This window comes from Homarus americanus, unplaced genomic scaffold (genome assembly GCF_018991925.1).
Source record: "Homarus americanus isolate GMGI-L3 unplaced genomic scaffold, GMGI_Hamer_2.0 scaffold52512, whole genome shotgun sequence".
Lineage (NCBI taxonomy): Eukaryota > Metazoa > Arthropoda > Malacostraca > Decapoda > Nephropidae > Homarus > Homarus americanus.
The window spans coordinates 2,721,710-2,737,245 of record NW_024735442.1 but is presented as its reverse complement, the minus strand read 5'-3'; positions in this window follow the sequence as shown (position 1 = coordinate 2,737,245).

Genomic DNA, 15,536 nt, shown 5'->3' with positions numbered 1-15,536 from the left:
TTTGTGATGAGCATTTTCTTCATGATTTTTTCCTTTAACTGCATGATTTAAAAACTTAATATAATAGTACAGAGTACCAAATGGAGCAATAATATTACTCTACAGTACTTTGTTTCATTAGAGTACTTGTGTAGAATAATTATCACTTGAAGGTTGTACAATATTGAAATAATTTTCAAAGAATATTCTAGATAGGAAAAATATTTTAAAAAAGTGTAATGGTGATATCAGCAGTACTACATGTGTTTTGTGACATGTTGACTCTAAAAGGCAAATTACTGTATTGCATCAAAGATATACTTTGCTATACAGTACAGTACTGTACTATTAATCTGGGTGAGCTGAGTGTGGACAGATTTTTATGAATAAAGGGAAACTAAAACCTGTGAGGGAGTGTTGGCAGTTCAATACAGAACTCCCTCCAGTAGATGAATGGTGGTTGGTAGCTTTGTTCTACAAATGTGATGATTATGTAGCTTATACTCCATATATAATTGTTTCACTTAAAACTACAGAATCTTTTTTTATAATAGTACTGTACCTGTACTGTATATGATTTAGATGATGAAATGGTATAAATACATCACAGGTGTGATTTTAATATTTAAATGTAGTGTTAAATAAAACTAGGAAACAAAAAGAAAACAAATATTTATAAGTGACCAGAAATGCATTCAGGAGGACACGTGACAATACATGTACATTGTATAATGTACATAATACTGTATAGTATTTATGTAAGCTCTCTTTCCTTTCATTTCCATTTGGTGTTAGCTGTCTTGTAATGGTATATGGTATATTTTTTCTGCTTCTTTTAAAACTACTTGGTAAAATGCAGGATTATCCGATTTATTTTTACCTTTTGTAATTCATAGTTTTATGTCTATAAAAGAATGAAGTTACTATTTTCATATACTGTAATTAAAGATTTCTTGAATTTCCCTGAACTCATTGTCAGTTGTAGTCCCATTTGCTTTTCTTGTTGTTGCTGGTAAACAATCATTGAACCAAATAAACTTATGGACAGCATATTGTTGTACCTCTGTTCATGCTTGGACTGAAAAGTAGTTGCTGTTTCATTATTAAAACTATTTTTTTTTTCTTTTTTTTTTACAACATCTTTTTGGCAGCTTAAAGTTTGATGTTACTTGCACAGCTATAGGCTTCATAACATATACATGTTTAGAACAGTTTAAATATACCCAAAAATGGCAAGTACAGGTATCAGTCACCGAAAATAGTTACACCATAGATGAAGTTTTGTGTAGATTAGTCTGGCGCGCATCTGGAAAGCAGATATTGAATAAATATACAGGTTGGATTTAAATTGATTTTTGAATAGAGCAGCTGATAGGTTAAAGGTACTCCTCTGCTTGATTTGTCAAAAGTTACCAAATTTGTGCTTCTTGATTATGGATGCTACCCCACTGACTCAAACACACAAAACTTAGCAGAGACATTAAGCAGACTGCATACTGTTCATACTGCCACCAGGTAACTATACCTCAAGAAACCACTCTAGCCAGAGGAGTGAAGAGTACAGATACTGTACCTCCAATTCTGGTCAGCACCTTCCCAAGACCATTATCAACACATTATCCAACTCACGCAAATTCCTATCAGTATACATACACTTTAACTTATATTTATTAACAACACTACATTTACCAAACGCAGTCCTTCAACATGACCTACGTATAAGATTTCTGGGAGCGACTGGCAATTGTTGCCAAATACCTGTGAGGTCCCTCGGCTTCACGTGTGAATCAATTTCTACAACAACAGCCAAAAACCCACTTACCATTGGTACATAATACAATATATAACTATGAAGAAAAAAAGGCAAACAACAGAGTTTTGGCTCAGGGAGTTCTATTTTTCTTTGTAATGAACCTTTTTGTGCCTTTCCAAATACAGTTATTCAATATATAAAAATTGTTTTACTGCACATAGAAGCATGTAATGTTATTGCATAGTCTCAACAATAACTGTTGTCATCTGTTTGTAAGTACGTATTTTTTTAATATTTGCCAATGTTATCAATGGAAACATTGTTGGAGTTGAGATAAGTCTTTGAAGATAGCTGCTTGATTGTAGTGGCAGCTGACCATCCAGTTCCAACAAATCTTGATGAGTAGTGATATAATTTCTGATATGAATCAAGTTGTTGGTTGCATTTTTTAAACTGTATATCCAGCTACTGAGCAAAAAAACAGTAAGGCATTGATATTGTAGTTTAATTATTGTAGTCGTTTTATTGTTTCCCTGATTAGTAATTGGTAAATAAATTATTACAGTATTGTACTTCTTGTAGATTTAAAAAAAGCTTATGGATGCTTCAGTGTGTTGGGGATAATAAATTTTTTTACAATACTACACTGTACCTTTTCAATTACCGGTACATGAGAATTGCTTTGAATTTAGTGCTGTTGGGCAGTGTTATGCTTTTTCCAATTTATTTATATATTGTTGATCCAACTTTTTTTTCTAATAAAATACCTCTGTACTGTACTTATATGAGAATATTGAAACTGATGTTCCCAAAATTGTACTTGCCATAATGACTTCAGTCATGAAATTATTGAGATTTGACAACCAATTTTGTGTTTGTTGATAATATCTTTGGCTTTTCATAAATTATAGCAAAGAGAGTTTAAATTTATCGCATTTTATTTAACCTTGATGATGCATGATATTCTGGGAATTTTTATACTTATGAAAGTAGAACTTTGTCTGTTTTAAATAAATCAAACTTTATCAAGAACAAATACATTAATGGGAACTGTAGTGTGCAGTCAGCAATGAAAAAGACCATTGGAACACATACATGGCTGAACTCACTCTGAGGTGGTCACAAGCAAAAAGGGTGTACAGGAAGATTCACAAATACAGGTCACACACACACACACACACAGTCAGTGGCGGATTGGCCCACCGGGACACCAGGAAATTTCCCGGTGGGCCCAAAGTGATGGTTCCTTTGACTATGTTTTGGGATTAAGTGGGCCCTTTTGGATCCTTTTGAGTGGGCCCTTTTACAAGTTTTCCCGGTAGAAATTTTTGACCCAGTCCGCCACTGAACACAGTGAATTAACTTGGGGTAAGTGCTTAATGCCATCAACACTCACTGAACATAAGTACACTTTCATGGTCATAACTTCAGTTAATATGGTACCTTTCACAGCATCATCTCTGCCATTGTAAGGTTTTATTTGTCTTGGTCTATCATGACCATATGTACAGTATTAATGCATGTAGGGGAGAGGGTTACCTGTGCTAAGGTATGACCCTCTTTTGCCTTATAAAGCTGCAGATCAAAGAAGTGAGAAATACCAACAGGCTTTGACATCTAGTAATTAATTTTGAGAGAAAAAGTCGTTACAGTGTAGCAAATATTTGTGATAAGTAGTGTGTAATATGGATGGGATTTAGGAGAATCAAACATACAATACAGTACTATATGGTATGCAAAAGTTTTTCTTTTTATTATTATGTACATACAGTGTTCATCATTTCACCACTTATTAGCTACCTAGCCTTTCAGACAGTTCGTTTGTTACTCTGTTAAGTCTTTTACTGTCCAATGTAAGTACTGTACAGGAGGAAACCCATAGACAATATTATTTTTGGAAGGGTCACACTGGATAACACTCACATCTGTTCTGGGCCAGAGATTGAACCAGGATACTGGAGTGAGAAATACGCACATTACTGCTGTACAGTACTACTCTATACCCTTTCCACGCTAACCTGGCCCATAAGCCACGTCCCTCTTCTATAAAAATAGCTGATTGGTTCATAGAAAATGTTCGTGTAGCTGCCCATTTATTCATACTAAATAAGTTCACAATTGGTAAGCAGACCTGTTATTATCTTAAAGTAATGATAAATAACTGAATGGTTAAAATGCAAATGATTTCAAGGCATTAGCACTTTAAAGAGGATGTTAGAAAATTTCAAATATTTATCAAAAAAGGTCGAAGTCAAAGATGAAATTCGCTTTCGAATGAAGCCTAGTAATGGATTATATTTTTATGGTGATACTCGAAAAAAAAAAAATTTAAGTTAACATTCAGCAAATGGCATTTAAGGGGTATTAATGACAAGTAGGTCAGATTACTGTACAGTATAGTCTGGATTTACACGGGTTTTGTTTACGCGTTTGGTCATTTACGCTGCACCTTGCCAGAATGAAAATTTTAAGTTATGCGGTTCATTCCATCATTTACTCGGGAAGCGGCGCATTAGGTCGCTCTTACGTTGTCGCTGATGTCATATGACGTATCGGACTGTGATTGGGCCACGCATCCTTACCTCCCTCCGCCGCTAGCTGTGATTGGTCTAATGTAACATGACGTGCCCTGCCACCAGAGGGAAGAAGTCGCTGACCTAGCCGGGCCAGTCATTGTTCTCAGTCCTCCGCGTATACTATTCTCTCTTGTGCCCGCTATTCCCCTCACAATAGCTTCCGCTGGATCCCCACCACCCCCGAGAAACCTTGAACTACCTGGACCAAGCCATGGTTATGTGAAGGAAGTCATCGAGTTGGGGGAAAAAATTAAGCTCATCCTTGACAAAGACAGTCAAGCATCGGTATGAAGTGTCTAATAACCTTCTGTCGAAAATTATGGAGCCGTATGTCCAGATGTATCACGATAACGTCAATGCTAGTCTCGCCAACAACCCACCACAACCACAGCCAGCCCAAGTCAGTGAGGATATGGACTTTGAGGGGTTTGTCAGGGAGGCCCTGCAAACCTCCGTGAGTAGTGATAGTGATTCACCGGAGGGCCACTAATCTGCCCTCTGCCTCGGAACCAGCAGCCATCCACATGTGCCAACCCATCTCTTCTACTAACGTAAGTGTTAAACACCTTTATATTTGTAGTTTTGTATTTAGATATTATGTGTGTGTCAATACCATCATAAAATTATGATGGTATTTTTACTACAAGGTATGTATTGTGTCGGAAAAAAGTGGAGTTTGGGAGTTGGCCCAGTCTCTATTTCAATTAATCCCATATTTCTCGTTTTACGCTGACCTCCACGGGTTCAATTGACCACATAAATGCAGACTATACTGTTATAGGGCAACAGGCAGGTAAGTTGGGCCAGAGTGCTGCTGTTCCTACATTGTAATACTATGGCCTTGATGTGCCAATACCGTGTCCTTTATTTTAAACCTTTAGATAATAAAAGCAATTGTATATTATCTGATATAAAAATTGACATCAAATATACAAACAAAATGTAAATTAAGATTTATAAACAAACAATTATCAAAACAAACTTTTATCCTCTTCGCCACTGTTCGGCAAGTTAGCCGATACTGTGGTTGGTGATATTGGTCAATTAGAATACACAACGTACAAATATAGTCGACATAATACAGTAACATAAATTGTGATATTCACCAAGCATTAAGCAAGTGATTATTCTAATTCCATTCTTTAGAATTGTATACGAGTAGTTTGAATTACACAGGAAGATAGATGGCTAATTTCTACAATATTTTTATTAAATTATAATTTTTACAATGGTGGCACAAGACAATAGAATAAAATAAGTTGTATGAAGGTAGCTCTCCATTATAGCGAGGAATAAGGTCTATAGTATAGTGTATACTTTTAAAAGGTCAACTCACTCATCAAAGTCAACAGAACCTCTCGGAGCCAGAGTTGCCAACTTAGCGACTTTGTAGCTAGATCTAGAGCTTTTTGTTTTTTTCTAGCGACATTTTAGAGCGATTTGCGACTTGTCGCAAATCTAAAGATATCCACAGAAATCTAGCGACTTTCTGGATACTTTTGGACTGTCTATGAAAACTCAGTTTTCCTAATTTCGAGCCATAATATATAGCAACGGGGTTACAGGGACAATACATTTGAACGGGTTGAACTCATAAAACAACTTGGTCAACGCTTACCTGACAACATTCGTGTGCTGCAGTCTATTTCTTTTCTGAGTGCCGATGAATGCTTGAAGCCTATTAAATCAGATATATTTGGTTTGGCACACTTATTTACAAAAGATTCCAGCACCCTTACCATGATTGATTTCCAGTGGAAAAAACTGCATCACACAATCTGGACAGAAACATCTAACACCCTAAAATTGTGGTCAGAAGTGGCAAATTACAGAGATGCGACAGGTGAAAACCCTTACCATGATCTGGCTGAAATTGCACTCGCTGCCTTATCTCTTCCGCATTCAAACGCAGATGTAGAGCGCACATTTAGTAATATGAACTTTGTGAAATCAAAATTGCGCAACAAAATGAAACTATCGACATTAAAGGCAATTCTTACAATAAAGTATGGGTTAAAAAGACAGAACACCTGTTGTGCAAGTTATGAACTTCCTAGTGATATTTTAAGAAAGATAGGGACTGTGGAGGCATACAGTTACAAGAGAACCTGAACCAAGCACTTCACATGCTTCCAGCTCTACAGTTGTTCACACTACGAAGAGGACTGGGATGCAATTACTATTGAATAATAGGTAAGTGTGCACATTAAACTTTAAAAAAAATAATATTTTTATTTTTACACAATGCATTTTATTTATACTCCGTCCATTATAGTCGGCATTATGAAAATATTATTTGCATCAAATTACTGAAGGGGGGGAATAATAGCTAGCGACTTTCCATGGAAGATTTAGCGACATTTAGCTACTTTTAGGTACCAGCCTAGCGACATTTGAAAATCCGAGTTGGCAACCCTGCTCGGAGCTCCTTACGTCACTAGTGCCCACACAAGTCAAGCACGCCGGGCACTTGCTCAGTTTTTGAGTGCTTATCACAATTTAAAAACGTAGTGAATATTTTGCTGTGACCGGCTAAGTTCCTACTAACGTCATTTTACCGCTAGTGCGCTTTGATTGTGTAAGTACTTTGTTTAATATGACGCGGATCCGCCCCCCAGCCAGGACGTTAGGTAAGGTTACTTTTACTTTTATCCTCTTCACTACTTTTCTGTGGTTGGTTAGGTCAGGTTCTAGTTAATGTCGCAACTTTTATAATGATAAGCTTCCATGCACAACATAAATATGGTTAGGTATGTTTATACCTACACAACGATCGACTCGGCGAAATAAATGCCAAATGCCATCAGTCACGGCCAAATAAAGTTCTCGCATTGTTCGCCGGTAATGGACAATTAGCCAGTCAGAGAGCACTCAACGGTAAAATAGTTAGTAGGAACTTACCCGTCACAGCAAAATGTCCACTGCCAATTAAAAACGGGTGATATAACTTTTCATCTTTTTCCGAAGGATAAAGAACTGAGAGGATGGATTCACTTGGACTTTATAAATGATGAAAATGCCCAAATATGCAGTTTTCATTTTGAGGCCAGTACGTTTGAGGAGAACTTGAAAATAATATAAACTGCTTGGACTACCAGTACTAAGCAGACTTGTAAGGATTAAGAATGGAGCATTGCCAACATTACAACTGTCATGTTCAAAAGGTAAGCCTATAATGTTGACCAATGTTGAGGGAGGTGTGGGCCCCATATGTAAGCTGCCTCGCGAAAAAGCAACAAATGTCATGTTTGCAATCATAATTTTCATGTTCTTATTTTCACAGCAATTGGTTATCAATTGGCGTGAAGGTAGCATAACCTCTCATCCTCAAATATAAATTCTTACCTTGTTTGCCGCCATAACCCTCTTGCAGACCATAAACATTAAATTATATAATTAATTATACTAGGCTAGTACCAAGGTCTAAACTAGAGAATACATTTATAATGTAGATTGTAGACCTTGGCTAGTACGTTCGAAGTAGGGTATTGAGTATAGGATGGAATTCAGCATTTAATCAATATTTATTTATTGATAAGTTAGTTAAGTGTACCTCTAAGCATATGCTTAATTAGAAAAATTAGTTAGGAGCTTAAAATAATTTTAGTGGACTATATAAGAAAAACTAATACCTGATCTCAGTGACTTTAATTGATTAGACCATTTGTAGTGGTAGTGGTATTGGGGTGGTGATTATAATGTTATAATATAGAATATACTGTATATTGATACTGGTAATTGTACACATATATAAAGCCACCATGAAAATTGTTAGCAGAACTTTATTAATGATAATTACTGAGGCTAAAATTTAGTCTCGGTATAATTATGTGATTTCGGCCAGTGGTGTGGATAGTAGTGACGTCACGAGCTCCGAAAGGTCCCGCTTTCTTTGATGAGTGAACAGACCTTTATTATTATAGACCTTGGCGGGGACAAGACTCGCTCTACTTCACCCTCGAGTAAACTGTAAACAGGACACTTCTCTCTCGTAAACAAGTCAATATCGAAGTGTGTATGACTGTAGTGACCCCCAACATAATGTTAGAATAATTAGAGTTGTGTGTTACAATACCAATAAAAGATAATGTAATTAACAAAATATTTTTCTCTCTCTCCCTCAACAAATACTTAGTTGCGGTAATTAAATGTTAAGAGGCCCTCATAGCACCGTACTGCTTCACCGAGTCTGGTCCACATCGCCTCGTCTACACCTTTAAAGATGACCCTCTCACCTCCGCCAAAGCTCCTTACGCGAACATCTGCCATAAAATCAGGTGAGTTGAGGAGTTGGTGTACCACAGAAACTATGTATTCGGAAACATTTGTCTTATCCTTCAATATTGTTAGTCTTAAATAAAAGAGATTTAATTCTACAAGTTAATTAAGATTAAGGGGTTCAGTTCAGGTGTGTAAGGTTAGCCCTCTCCGCCTTCGCTTCTCTCGGGCTATATTTAGCCATAATTAGGGCCAAGGTATACGATTCACGCCTTGTGTTCTTACCTTTCGTGTGCAAGTGACACTTGCCGTAACCTCAAACAGAACCTAATGGTATGTTTCGCATTTCCTTATAATAATAATAATAATAGTAGTATAGTAATAATAATAATAATAATAGTAGTAGTAGTATAGTATTGATAATAATAATAGTAGTAGTAGTACAGTATTAATAATAATATTAGTATTAGTACAATATTAATAATAACAATCTGATGGTAAATGTGAACATCAAACTATAAGTAACAGAAATAAAACCAAAATTGAGTCTCCCAAAAACACAGGATTCATGGTTAGATTTTTCAAACCATTCCGGCCAATGCCTTTCTTGTCATACCGGATTTAGCAAGCCCTCAGCTAAACCGAACCATACTAGCAACAATTATTAGAATTTTGATATTTACATTATTTTTTGTTTTAATTTTTATATATTCACAACTAATGTCTTTGCTACCTAAAACTAAATCAATCTGTCTCGCTCGTTTCTGTCCTGCGTGTCTGTGTTGACGCGTCTGTATCGTCTTCACGTTTAAATGAGTTAACTTGTCACTTACTGTAAATAGTTGGCCTGATGATAAATCTTGTTAATTTTTTATAATTAAGAGAGCGGATCAAGGTTTTTAAAAGATGGTGGTCAAAGAGGGGAAAATGCCGGTCTTTATTTTGTATACCTCTTGCAGTAGTGTAATAGTGTGTTTAAAACTTTACTTAAAGAAAGGCTGAGATCATTTGGACAACTCAGAGGTTAAGTAATTCGTTGTCTTGAATGTGTATTTCTGGTACATAGTAACTTCTGTTTGCTAGTGAGCATATTCGTGATCTAAGACAATACAGACAGTGAATACAGTACAGTATGCCTCGTGAATATGATCCGCCTTGGGACAGCTGCGTCAAGGAACACTTTTTAGTCACACTGTGTTCACGGTCTGCCAACCCTCCAGTTTGTCATCTTTTAAAACCCGATAGTAAGATAAGAGGCGTCACAGAGAAGCCCTTATAAAAAATAAAGTTAAATTTCTTGTTGGCATTACCGTTCATTCCACGTTGTTTACTCACAAATCAATTAAAAAAATAATAATGTATTGACCTAACAAAGAATCCTTACTATCAATATAAACCAACACCGTAATGAAATAAAACATATAAAAACATCTTGTACGTAACACCAAAATAATATTCGTGTGGTTCTTGTAAAATTGATAAAAAGTAACACCATGCTCTCGTCTCTGTCCTTCCACGGGGCTGTGATGGCTCAACGCTTGTCCCCGCCACCTTGTTGATGACTTAGGCGTCTCGAGCCTCGCCTGAGTGATGTGCTGATTGTGGTGGTGTAGTTGGAGGGGAAAGCTGGGTGGTTATGAGGACTGGAAGAGGTGGTTAGGTGGTGGAGGAGGAGGTTTGGAGGTTATAGGTGGTGGAGGAGGAGGAGGTTGGGAGCTTATGGAGGAGGAAGCTGGGAGGTTATGGGTAACGGAGGAGGTTGGGAGGCCACAGACGATGAAATTTGTTATTAATTTTTTTTTACTCTTTACACCCACAAACACGCACACACACGCACGTACGTTCACTGGCACAGATATATGATTAATATATATTTATAATTAGACGAAAAATTCAGACATAAAGTTACACCGTCACTAGATGAGGTCCTTGATCCATCGACCTGACGTAAGAGGCGTGACGGAGAGGGGAGAGAGGGAATAAGTGTATGGAAGAGGGTCAGAGGGAAGGCGCAGTTGGGAGGGGTGTATGGAGGGAGAGTGAGAGAAAGGTGAGGAGAGGGGGAGGGGTGGAAAGGGTGGTGAGAGTGGTGAGGGGTTTTACTGGTGACCTGGAGCTGAGTGACCCTGGCTAGTATCACATCACACACTCCCGGGATTCTGGTAAGGCCTCCCTTTAACGGAAGTCTCACGTAACAGTATTTGAGAGCTGTCCGAGTTTTCCCAGACGTGGCCTCGTTTCTGGTTACCCGCGAAAAGTTCTGGTCTGCTATCTTGATATCATGGATTTTTTGGGGGTTTGTGACCGTTTGTAGCCCACGAGTGTGAGGCTCGGCGCTGATTGGCGTGTTGTGATTGGCTCCCGTCTCCCCTGCTGTGATTTTACCTTCTCTATTCTTGCGTATTCTGCACCTGAAGTAACCATTGAACCATGCTTATAGTTCCTGCCGAGTCTTTTGGGTCAGAAAAGAGAGAAGAAAAGGTGATTGAACTGAAATAAAACTTCGTGGTGTACTATAGTGTTATGTTCACACATACATATATACAACAAGATGAACCACTTCAGCCTCTCATGGCAAGGACAAGTGTTGCTGTTCTGTCTCTTCCATTCCACTTTAACTGTATAAAGAATATAGTGTACAAAGTGTAGTTCCCTAACCCACACCACTACTGAGAGGTGTGTTCGAACCTGATAGGAGCAAAGCAGTGTTATTTGAGGACTAGGAGGACGGAGGTAGTGGCGGTGCTGGAGGTAACAAGTAAGAGGTAAATCTCAAAGTGTCAGCGGTGACTGATGGTCCTCGGGAACGTTCCTACGGCCAGGTCTTGATGATGCTGCGTCCGTGCCAGCCACACAGGGGAGAGGGGGGGGGTGATGATGGTGGAAGGGGATGATGTTAGTGGAGGGGGGGAATAGTATAGTGGGAGTGTATCTCTGCATGGGTATGGGAAGGGGAAGGGAGGAAAGGGGATTTGAAGAATAGAGAAGGGCGGGGTGTAACAAGATTGATGGTGGTGATGGATGGTCCAGCGGTCACCTCTGACCTGAGAGATATTGATGGTGCACTCCGAGGTGGGTGGGAGGCGGGGGAGTACGAAGACGGAGGACTAAAGGTATGGCAGGAGAGTTGGTGGTAGGTAATGACTGAAGGAGGTCCAGTAAGGTAGGAGAGAGGAGGTGAAAAAGAGATGTAGGCAGTGGGAGGCTAAGTGGTGGGAAGAGAAAGGGAGATGGAAGATGGCAGAAAATGAAGAAACTGTGATAGAATAGTTAGAGAGGGAGGCTGGGGAGTATTGGTGGACGGTGGGTAAGAGTAAGGTGAGGGTCGCCGTGAGGAGGGACGCTGGGGCCTGGTATAAGATGTCAAGAGCATCAGGGGAACCGTCCCCTCACCCTCGCTGTAACATATCAGTCAATCATTTTTCATGCACTAGTCTTTCCCGAGTGAAAGTCAAAAGCACTTTATGTGGGTGACAGGACTAATAGCTGGGGCCTGGGGGAGGTCAGTATCTTGAGGGGTGAAGGAATGTGACACGTCCTCTCGGCCCCGGGGTGGAGTTTCAGCTCGCCTGGAAGGATTAACCGCAGGCCCTGGCTCCCGTTTGTGACCCTTTTCTCTAAGACGTACACATTTCATCCTCGGCGGCCGTTCAATATCCTGGACGGGGGAGATGAAAGGCGTGCCACCACCAGGGTCAAGCAGACTCTTGTGTGGTGTAAGGAAAGACTTACTGGAGCTTGAGGATAGACCATGAAGAGTTACAAGTTAACTACGAAGATTAAACCACAAGGCGTAAAGGACTCAGGTGACCCACAAGTAAAACAAGGTATATTCTTCACTTATTTGCAGGTATTGCTGAAGTTAAAATACCTCTTTATGTACTACATCGTTCTGGGATATACTGTTAGTGATGAATCTGTATAGGAATATAAAGAGTGTTTTAAGAGATGAGTTCGTAGCCCCATTCAGTAGCGAGCAGAGTATTGTTGTCACGCTGGAGACGTGTGTGTGTGTGTGTGTGTGTGTTGTGTGTGTGTGTGTGTGTGTGTGTGTGTGTGTGTGTGTGTGTGCTTCACTGACCTGGTCCACAATGGTCTCATTACAATGATGGCTTCACCCTCCAACCACCACACTCCCCCCCCTCCAACCACCACACTCCCCCACCCTCCAACCACCACCCCCCCACCCTCCAGCCACCACACTCCCACCCCTCCAGCCACCACACTCCCACCTCCAGCCACCACTCTCCCCACCCTCCAACCACCCACTCCCCACCTCCAACCACCACACACCCACCCCTCCAACCACCACCACCCTCACCCTCCAACCACCACTCCCCCCACCTCCAACCACCACTCCTCCCACCCCTCCACCACCACACCCCCCACCCCTCCAACCACACACTCCCCACCTCCAACCACCACACCCCCACCTCTCCAATCACCACACCCCCACCCCTCCAACCCACACCCTCCAACCACCCACTCCAACCACCACTCCCCCACCCTCCAACCACCACCTCTCCACCCTCCAACCACCACTCTCCCCACCCTCCAACCACCACACTCACCCTCCAACCACCACACTCCCCACCCTCCAACCACCACTCTCCCCACCCTCCAACCCACCACACCCCTCCAACCACCACACTCTCCCACCCTCCAACCACCACACCTCACCTCCAACCACCACACTCCCCACCCTCCAACCACCACTCTCCCCACCCCTCCAACCACCCACACCTCCACCCTCCAACCACCACACCCCCACCTCCAGCTACCACACTCCCCCATACTTCCTGCACACATTTAGAGTTTCATGCTTCACTGAATGACCACAGTGGAGAGAAGACCCATGCCTGTCTGAGTGTGTGTGTGTGTGTGTGTGTGTGTGTGTGTGTGTGTGTGTGTGTGTGTGGTGAGAGGAAGTGGAACTGGTAATGGTAAGGCTGATGATGATGATGATGATATGATGATGATGATGATGATGATGATGATGCCAGTACTGGTGATGATGGTAGTGATGATGTTCGTGGTTGTGGTGACGATAGCTGATGGTGAATGATGATGGTGATGTTGATGGATGTTACGTGGTTACTTATGTGTCTTGGTTACAGTATACTTATGGTGGTGGTGAATGATGTGAGTGGTGTGTGGTGGTTATGGGTGTGGTATACTAATGGTGTTATGTGTCTTGGTTACTTATGTCCTATATCTGGGTTATACTTCTTGTTACTTATGTGTCACTTATGTTATATATGTTCCTTATGTGTCACCTTGGTTATGTGTCTTGGTTACTTATGTGTCTTGGTTACTTATGTGTCTTGGTTACTTATGTGTCTTGGTTACTTATATGTGTCTTAAGCTACTTATGTGTCTTGGTTACTTATGTGTCTTGGTTACTTATGTGTCTTGGTTACTTATGTGTCTTATATTTAAACCCTGAAACATCTAAATACAATATGACACAGTTCCCATTATAAATAAACCTACGGACAGGTATATATTAAAACGGACCAACTCACCGGACTAAAAATATCTTGGAAAAAAATCATATTCACTTTATTTATCTGTTATACCAAGAGTTAGACAGACAGACAGACAGACAGACAGACAGACAGACAGACAGATAGATAGATAGATAGATAGATAGATAGATAGATAGATAGATAGACAGACACTTATAGCGATACACCTCCGTCTCTCTTCTGTCCGCTGGAGTCATGGTATAAACCGTGTGTTTTTGTAGTATACGTGGGTTTAGTATTTCACATCAGCATTGTTTTCTTTACTGTGTGTTTTGTCTCTCCTAAAAGCAGCTATCTCCATAAGCTCTAGTCCCTTGAGTTTCTTCCTCCTACTCTTCTTCTTCTTCTTCTTCGCTCGCCTTCATTCTGCCCTGCCACCACCACCCACCACCACCATCACCACCTACCATCACCATCACCACCTACCATCACCCAACATCACCACACCACCATACCATTAGGACACCACCATCCACCTCCCCAGACATGTTTTTATACACCGTAAGAAAAAAATATCTGAAAACAAGATCCACACTTCTTTGATAATAAGGATCCTTTTCTTGTCGTGTTACTGGCCAGCATACTAATGAGGGAGTGGGAGAGGGAGGAGTGGGAGAAGAGGGAAGGAGTGGGAGGGATGGACCTGTTGTTGTAAAGAGGAACAATTATTATATACCTGCTATATATTCCTGAACGGCTGTGTTGACAACTCTCAACACGACAAAGTACAGCTGCAGGTAAACACACACACACACACACACACACACACACACACACACACACACAGACACACACAGACACACACACACACACACACACACACACACACACACACACACACACAGACACACACAGACACACACACACACACATCTGGTCAGTGTATACAGTGTGTCCCGGAGGCAGGTTTACGACACTCACTGGTAAATAAGAAACGTGTTTACGAACCTCCCAGACGACTGCTGAATGTAGATGACTGTGTTGATTCGTAACTTTACTATACATTAAATGCGGGTAGATGAATGTGTATATGTGTGTGTGTGTTTGATTTTATTATGTCGAATAGGTGTATGGATACGTTACCAATAAATTCATCCATCTTTGGTGATAAAATTATTTAATAGAAATTAGTTTGACTGTAATTACCAATACTGGGTTGGATATACGACTAATACTGGTATGTTAGTGTATATCATTAATTACTATGGAGTATGTAATTACCTCATTTACTCCTTACGTGAACAAGTATGATACTGGTAGTGGTGACCCGTGACATAGTAGGACACCTTGGTCACTTACCTAAGCTAAAGGTGATGTACAGGTGTTGTATGCTTGTCTGTCAGTAATTAAAGATCACGTGAATGGTTGGGTGATGTGTGTGTGTCAGGATGGTTCAGCTTGAGTGAGTCAGTCCCTCCCTCCACGATCGTCAGCCAGAATATTACACAACGTTGTAAAAATGATGTAGTGATATATAAATAA